Below are 8,674 nucleotides of genomic sequence, written 5' to 3'. Positions count from 1 at the left end.
AAAACTGTCCTGGAAGGGGGCAAGTGAATTCAAATGTGACACCAATTGCTACTTAAACCATGGCTATTCACATTGCAGCAAGCAAAAAGTGGGAAAAAGGGGTGAAGTCCATTGTACTTGTTGAGCCTGTAGCTAAGCTGTTTCCAGACTCTGGTTTTAGACTGCACAGAGTTGGGACAGAAGCAAGATGTGCTGGGCAGCTGATATCAAAAAGGAAACTCTTCACTATGAGCACATATTTTTATTGGTATTGACCTTTCAGATGTTTAAAGCAATGCTGCAACTGTGTGTAAGTGACTGAGGTGTCCTTTTGATTAGTGCTGAGAAATACCTGCTGGAATTAAAAATACAAAGAACAGTATGGAATGGTTTGTCTGCTGTGGGGAGAGCTTCTTGTCCTGTGCAGATCCTTAAGTCTGCTGGACTGGCTGAATTAGGTGCAGTTCTCCTTCAAATACTCTTTGAAAAGCATGATGTGAAGGTGCCAAGTGAAAAGGGAGCTAAATGCGTTCTGCAGTATGTAGACCAAAAAGAGAGAAGGTTACAAAGGAAGCAGGAAGTCTGAGAAAGTCTTGATTTGATTTCCATAAATGTTTGTTCTAAGGCTATAGCAAGTACCAATATGAAAAAACTATTATATCAATCCAATTTCTCCCCCTTTTCTGGAATTTTGCTGGTTACAACTCCTTCTATAACACTTAGTGGGTTTCTTCCTTTCTTTTGGGTTTTTTGTTTGTTTTGGGGATTTTTTTATTTTCTTTAAAGTTTTTTTTCCTTTGAGTGCTAATATTCTGTTCAGTTGTATGAGCTGTATTTAAAACTAATTCAAAGTGTAAAAGAAAAGTCTCTGGAGCACATATTCGAAGGGCTATGGTTTCTGGTGAAATAAAGTTTTTAATGGAATTAGAATCACAGTGACATATTGTGAAAGACTTCTCTCTATTACACCCCTAAGATTAATGTAGGAAATGGTCCAGACTCCTACAAATTCTTGTTAATAGTGAGGAATATGTGCATTAGTGTGCCAGATGACATATCTATGTTATATGTGCCAGATTAAAGCAAATGAAGTTTGAGTGTAGATTTCAGCTGAGATGGCCTTCTGGAGAAGTTCACTATCTTTCTGTCCATTTTAAAGCTCTGTTTTATTGATCAGCTGCTTGAGAGTGAAAAGCTGAACTAATTCAACCTGAATTAGTTTTATCTGAATGTTTTAAGAGTGAAATCTTTGCTTACAAGAAATGAGGGACGTGAATTTACCCAGTTGTCTGAAGTTTTCTCTTCTGGTATTTATTTCATATGCTTATACTTTAGGTGAATATGATTTAGAAAATTATGAAACCTGGTAAATATTTATATATTCTTTTAAGATGACTTTAGACTTCAGGCAAAATATGAGACTAAAAGTGGAGTAAGGTATTGTTGTTTTCAGTGATAATGGAGGAGTTGGTGTGATAATGATTTGCCTGGCTGCCAGTTAAAAGTGGCCTTTTCTATGGAATTTGGGTAAATTGACTGGCCAATGCACAGGAAAATAAACTATTTTATTACAGTTTTTTCAGAATGCATTCCTATGTAGGGATTCTGTTATAGAGTAAAATCTGTTAGTTTATTAGCAAAACCATTATTTTACAATGCAATGTTCTTGTGTTATTCCAGCAGAGCATGGAGTGCATGGAAAGGTTTTCTGAAGGGGAATACAAAATCAATTGTCCTGAATCTTCACAGGCCAAGATGCCAAGGCTAAAGGGGTCAGTTCATTTCTATTTTCCCTGTAGATTGAAATTTCCCATGTGTGTCCCAAGACAATGGTGTATCGGTGACAGAGCCAAATGTCCATTAGGATGTGGAATAGGATTATGCTTTTGGTAAATTTTTGTTTGTTCATTTGTACGTGTTTGTTTGTCTTTTTAGTAAAAAAATATAAGTAAAATATGAGCCCAAATTTTTAGAAATTCAGTCCTGAGTTTTGATCATTATTTTATGTTTCTGAGATTTTCTAAAAATGAAGCTCGTATGTATCTTGAGCAGGTTCATATTTATCCAAGGCCATGAAAATGAGGTTTCTTAATTATGTATTATATTGCTGGCATTTTTCTGTTGTTCAGGATAAAATGTGAAGGCTTCCCTTTTTGTTCTAACTTGGAAAGAAGCTTGAAGTTTTTCATGGCATGGAAACTCTGAGAAATGTAATTTTAAAGTTCTGAATTGCTGTAACCTGTGATTACAGTAATTAGGTGATTTTGCTTTGTTAGTATTGACACACGCTGTAGATCAGTATTTTATGGCAAAGGTATATAACAAGTGAAGTGATGAAGTAAAAATATAATGGAATTTTTTTAAAAATACAGCAGTTGTATATTAGAAACTATCACATTTATGTTTTGAAAACACTGTATTTTGTTAAAATTGCTTTTTCTGGAGAATACTACTGATCAAATTCTCTTTCCTCTGAAATCTTCTTGCATCAGTATAGAGTATCAGATATTTCAAACATGAAGGGGAGAGGTTGCTTGCTTTTAGGTGTCCCAGACTGAAAACTGTGCCTCCACTAATATCAATGAGGATTAAAAGTGAAACAATACATAGCCATTCATTAGTCATCAGTATCTGGTGGTCCATCTAGCTTGAAGATCAAGTATTTGCTTTAAAAAGGAACAACAGCTGTATCAATTCCAGGTGTAATGGGTTTGAATAAAAAGTTTAAAGTCCAAATTGCCTATATAGTTGTGCAAATACATAGTGAATTTTTGTATGCAGTATCTACAATCTCTAGGGCATGTCTTTGCACTGGGACTGGGGGATGGAGGTAGTGAATTCTTGTTCATTTAGTCCTGAGGAAACATCTGTGGATATGAAAGAAGAACTCACTTCACCAGATACAGGCTTTGAGTTTTGGTGCTGTGATAAGTTACCACTTCTCTTTCCCTGAGGTTTGGTTTCTGAAACAGCTATCAGACTGATATTTGTGGTTAGAAGAAGGAAAAAAAGACTTTGGTGGCATTTACTTGTGCTATTTTAAAAACAGTGAGAAGGTTTGATATGAGTAGTAATAAATTTAGATGAGGCTGTGGAGGGAGAGATCAAGACTGTGAAGGGAAAAGGAAGAAAGGAAACTTCAGAGATTAGATAAGCAGCCACAGTTTTCATGGTATACATGATCCAAGCCTCAGAAGACATTGTGGTTCATATATCATTGGATTGTGACCTGTGCGGGAAATTCTTTTTAGCAGAAATACTGTAATGAACTGGCAAACCCCACAAACCCCACATACATTTTCTTTGAAACCTTTTGTCTTTATGCCAATGTAAGCAAGAGAAATGCTTTTACCATAAGCCTTTAGATTTCTTATAACCCATGATCCTTGCTTCATTCTTAACACACTTAAGCAGTGGGTTAAAGTTTTTTCCTTGCTTCTTTTTTTTTTTTTTTTTTTTTTTTTTTTTTTTTTTTTTTAAGAACAAGTCTAAGGAGTTTTTCTTGTAATTTGGGTAAGGGGCGGGGGAGAATATCCCACTGGACAATTACTTTCTGCATATTTTTAGGTCTCTCACATTCAATAGAGCTCATCAATGGGCAGTGCTGAACATTAAAATGCATGAAGTTGAATTAGGCTGTTCGGCCCCAGAAAGGCCCCATAGGCAGACACCTTGGAAGAGCTGTCATTCAGAATACAACTAGCAAATAATATGTATTTTAGGCTGGAAGCATAGAGTCATTTAAAGTTTGAATCATAAACGGACGAGTATCAAAAGCAGTTATGGAATGAAGCCAAGAAATTATCAGTTTTTCAAAACACCATTTAAAAGAGGCATTTTTGATTTTTCTTTGGTTACAAATCCATAGATATATGCAGGCAGCATACTGAAAGATCTTTGGTGTATGAGGTGATGGGGGCTTGTTTCTTCAAGCTTTTCCTTTGCTGCTGTTTAATCTGGAATTGGTCCCTACTCCCGTTAATTTTAATTGTATGCTCTGAATGTGGAGGTTTTATGTTGATATACTTGGCATGCTTCCATTTTATCCTTCCTTGCCATGCTGGAAATGGGCTCTGGATCAGACACTGCAAAGGACATGAATTTGCAATGATGGTTTTGAAAACAGGCCTGTCCCCAGAAGCACACATCTGCTGGTTGGTGCTGCTGCCCAGCTCAGAGTGCTGGTCATAGGTGCAATCTCCAGCGTCTAACAATAGTGGGTGAGCCCGTGCAGTGAGAAACTCTCTCTTGCTTTTCTTTCATAGGCTTTTCCAGGCTGCTTGTGACACTCAAGGGATTGAAAATGAATCCTGTAACTTTATCCAACACCAGGAAAATTTGGATACTGCAGAAGAAAGATGGCTTTTCCTTTCTTTTTGTTTGAAAGCTCTCTGGTCAGTTGAAAGGTATGCCTTCTTTCTGTATTGACTAACATGGGTTTTCTTCATAAATCAAATAGAACACATCTGGAGACACCTCCTGCCAGATATGCTGCTGTGTTTTGTACTTACAGAGTTGCTTCACTTCAGAGGACAATTCTTCAGTGATAATTTCTTGAGTTTATTGGGCCCCAGTCGCACAGAGGAACACCCTGCTCTTTGGAGCACAGGGGTGGTGTCTTCCATAATGGATCTACACTCTCATCTGTGCATTTTGTTATTCTGGGACTGTAATGATAGAGCATGACCTGTTGCATTTTGGGGTTTGAACAAAATTGCAGGGTCTTTCCAAATGCTTGTGGAGACCGATCTTCAGTGGTATGGTAGGAAAAGAAAATAATCTAATGGAGTGGAGGAAAACTCCGGTGTGAAATGGATGCAATGTCTCCTATGCTGTGCACTGGCCACTCATGCATATTCTAATAAATAATCACTAGCTTTCAGAAATTAGCCAATAAATGTTTCTCTCCCACATTGGTATACCACATATGCATAACCTGATGCTATTAATGCATATCCTCTGGAATCCCACTGCACTTTTCTGCCTGGAAATTGGACCTCAACAAGACAGGAAATCTATTTGCCCATTTCTGCCATGTGACAACATGAAAGTGAATCAGAATTTGGGTTGTCCTGAAAGTGTTACCAGTAATACTATAGAGCACATTTGAAGAAAACCAAACTTTTCTGCTTGAGTAAAATTTGTTTTGCTGATGAATTCCATGGAGCTTTAAGTGGAAACCCTCTTTGGTAACTGAACAAAGCCATCAGGTATGTTATCTGACTTGACAGTCTGGTGTTTGATTAATCAAACTGTTAATTTGATTTTAAATGACTGATGCTCTTTTAGTACATCTGACTTAAGTGCCTGTTTATAATTATGGTACTGAATCAAAGGCTCTTCCCAGCCATTGTACAGATTAGTTTGAAAAGATGTGTTTTGATTTTAGTAGTCGTAAAAAAATAGCATTGGTGTTTACTTTAAAGCACAAATATGTTCAAAGAAACACATAGTTAAAGTGATAAAGCAGTGCCCTCACACTTTTTATCTGGAAAAGGAATGCAAGGGTGCAATTTTTAATAAGTTATATAAACAGCACACTTTATCTTCTAAAGAGATAACCAGTTTGGGGGCATTCATAGCAGATTGATTGGTGGGCACTTAGCTTTGTATAATGAACATACATCATGCAAAACTTTTGTAAAGCTGCCGGAGGTAGGGGATTTCATCTTGTGTGCAGCTGCTTGCATCTTGTATTTTGCTGGGAATAAACTCCTGTGGAACTTGAAAACCAAGTAATGGCATATAGTGATTTGGTGTGCTGTGGTGTATTTTCAAGTGGATTGGAGCAAATGTTCAGATATCAGGAGAGCTGTGGAGGTTCTGGGGAAGTGGAGGTTATGGGGAAGGTCCTAATCCTATAGACAGCCAAGCACATGCTTCCTTGAAATAATCTGTGTAGTCCCATTTGGCCTGATAGTTGTATGAATTATATGGGCCCTTAGATGTAAATTAAACTGATCAGTTTCTGCAGGGTTCACATATGGTTGTATCTATAACTGCAGGAGAGTGTCTGCACCACTTGGAAAAAAGGCCACAATTTTCTGCAAAAGCACTTTTTTGAAATAGTTTAGATTTTGGCTAGTCACTAACATGGTAAATTCAATCTCTAGTAAATGTATAATATGCTTGAAGAATGTCATCTTGGTGTAGCAAATAAAAATGTCTGGAGGCATTATTTCTGCCTATTTTTAAACTCTGCATGTCTCAGATAATACATTATCATCTTCAATTTTCCTCACAATCAGCTTGACTATCTCAGGGGTATGTATTGCCACACTGTAATTATACAGCAGATAATCTGATCACATTGACACTATTTCTTCCAAGTGTGTTTTTGGGCATTGTAGCTAAGTGGGTGTTTAAAAAATATTCTAAATTTAAAGAAAGTTTTCCATGCCTTCGTTTTTTTTGTTTCCCAGCTACATACTGGTTCAAGAGGCTTGATTTGCAGAGGAAAGATACTCTTAAATTAATAGCCACATAGGCAATTTGGGCACTGTAAAAGCCCAAATCATTAGTCATTCTTGGAGATCTTGGTTGAAGAACACTAGACAATGCAATCTCTGTTTCTGTAGGGTTTAATTTTTTCCTGTTTCTTTTTTCTTATATCACAATTTCCTAAATTCTTCAGTCACTGCAGCCTTTCCAGAGTACACAGACATGAATTTTGACTGTAAAACCAAGCTAAAACACCTCCTTGATTCTTCCCTTTAGCTTTTCATCTATCATGTAGAACGGTGTGAAAGCATGAAACAGCACTGTTTTTTTCCTTAACAAGGCATTGTTTTGGGGGAAAAAAAGTCATTAAAGGAAAGAAGCACGGGGAAATATAGTTTTGTCTCTTCTTCATCCCCATCTGAAAGCTGAGTATTCTCACTTAGGATTCCTAATTACTTTTACTTTGTTGGCATGCCACTAACCTGGTTTTTTGTAACCTGGTTTATAGAAAAAAATATTGAACTTTGCTAGGTTGATGAATCTTGTGTCCCTTGAATGAGGCAAAGTGTACCCTGAGAAGAAGTTTTATAAATATGTGGACCTGATTTTCTTTCTTTTAATTTTTTTTTTTAAATTTTCATGCCTCTATGTTCTTCCTGTGTCAAAATCACAACTAGGTTACTTAGAGAGCAGGGTACCTTTGTGAGAGCTGTGCATTCTCAGGATTGCAGGGTGCACTGAAACCTGGATCATGCATGTAGAGAGTTACTCTGGGCTCTGTTTTAATTTTTCCATCTGTGTTCAAAAACACTGCAGGTTTACAGTGGGGAGCCACATCATTGTTCTTTTTTATTCAGCCTGAGACTGTTGAAGATCCTTCCTGGGGACTGGAATGGCTTAGAAATGGGGTGAATTTGAAGTTCAAGCGAGATAGTGAGAAATGTCTACTGGGAATACTGAATGCAGTCTAAGGCAGTGGCAGTGGTTGTGACTTTGTGAAGCCATAACACCAGTGAGAATGGTATTTTCCATAGGTTTTCAGAAGCCTGCAGGGCCAAGTGAAAGACAGGAGCATCTGTCCTATGTGTTTCTTGGGTTTGTGAGTTAAAAAAAAATGTTTCTTTTTCTTTCAGAATGAAAGAAAAAAGGATTTTTTTTTTACTGTTGGAACCCTAGGGATGGGGCCAGAATTAATTTCAACTAATTGTAATACCCAGCTGAGATTAGGAGCCCTGTTCTATAGAGCATGAGAAGAGGCAATTTTAGAGTAGCAACACTGAATTATCCTTTAAAGCTGTCTCTCAGCATTGACTTATATAGGCAACCTTTGTTGATGTGCCTCCTAATTAGGCACCCCAGAGAAATTCCTGCAGTTAGTGAGATGAATTTGGATCTCAGTGAAATAAAACTTCCTCAAATTTGTCTCCTGTCCATAGCAAAAAATGATATAGAAGAACATACAGGCATTTAAATTGTACAGAAATGTGTATTTTTCATCTGGAGAATTGATCACTAAAACTTACTTTGGTTAAATGCCTTGCCTAGCTTGGCTAAGAAGACAAGTCAAAACCTATTTTTTTTTTACCATATAATTTTCATTTGCACCACCTTTATTACTTTGGAGCATATTTTTACAGCCTGAAGTTCAAAATTTCTATTTGTATATCACGGATGATGAGTATATAATATTTGATCATGCACTGCAGAAATATTGTATAATTTGGATGACTCTGTTAAAGAGAAATAGAAATAATGGTACCATTTACCTGAAATGGCAGCTGTAAAGTTCTGAAAAAATAAGTAATATTTAATAGATAATAATATTGCATGTGACTAAACATTCTTTTGTAACAAGATATGAAGGAGCTCTTCTCAGCAGTCCAAAATTTGACACTGGGTTTTGGACATACTTGAATCACTCTCATTCTTCTTCTACCTAAACTTAAAATTTAAATAACGAAGAGCTTAATTATACTTTTTTTCTTTTGAGTGTTTTGTATGGATCTCTGGCTAGAACTGCACTAGGGCAAAACCTAGATTATTTTCAAATCAGATGAAATGCAGCAGCATGGCAGAACAGTTCAGCATAGAGGATTTAATATTCTTAAAAAATGTTATTACCATTAATTTGAAGAAGTCTGTGCAAGTTATCCAGAATAACTCTTGGAGCCAGAAATAGGCATTTTCTGTCTTCTCTAGCAGTGACCTCCCAAAGAAATTCCCTCACGAAGAAGACATTTCTGTGGGGAAAAGG

At 36.7% G+C, this 8,674-nt stretch overlaps 1 long non-coding RNA gene across 3 annotated transcripts in view; it reads left to right on the top strand.

Moving 5' to 3' along the window:
* Positions 1-1,657: 1,657 nt before the first annotated feature.
* LOC119697703 overlaps positions 1,658-8,674 on the top strand; it is a 158,177-nt gene continuing 151,160 nt past the window's right edge. For all 3 annotated transcript variants that reach the window (XR_005255911.1, XR_005255909.1, XR_005255910.1), the window contains exons 1-2: positions 1,658-1,751; positions 4,245-4,385. This is a non-coding gene — a long non-coding RNA (uncharacterized LOC119697703). The remainder of the gene's footprint in view (positions 1,752-4,244; positions 4,386-8,674) is intronic.

The sequence above is a fragment of the Motacilla alba genome, chromosome 2 (genome assembly GCF_015832195.1).
Source record: "Motacilla alba alba isolate MOTALB_02 chromosome 2, Motacilla_alba_V1.0_pri, whole genome shotgun sequence".
NCBI classification, from domain to species: Eukaryota; Metazoa; Chordata; class Aves; order Passeriformes; family Motacillidae; genus Motacilla; species Motacilla alba.
The sequence above is the reverse complement of the archived record's forward strand: the minus strand, read 5'-3'. Positions and strand labels throughout refer to the sequence as shown.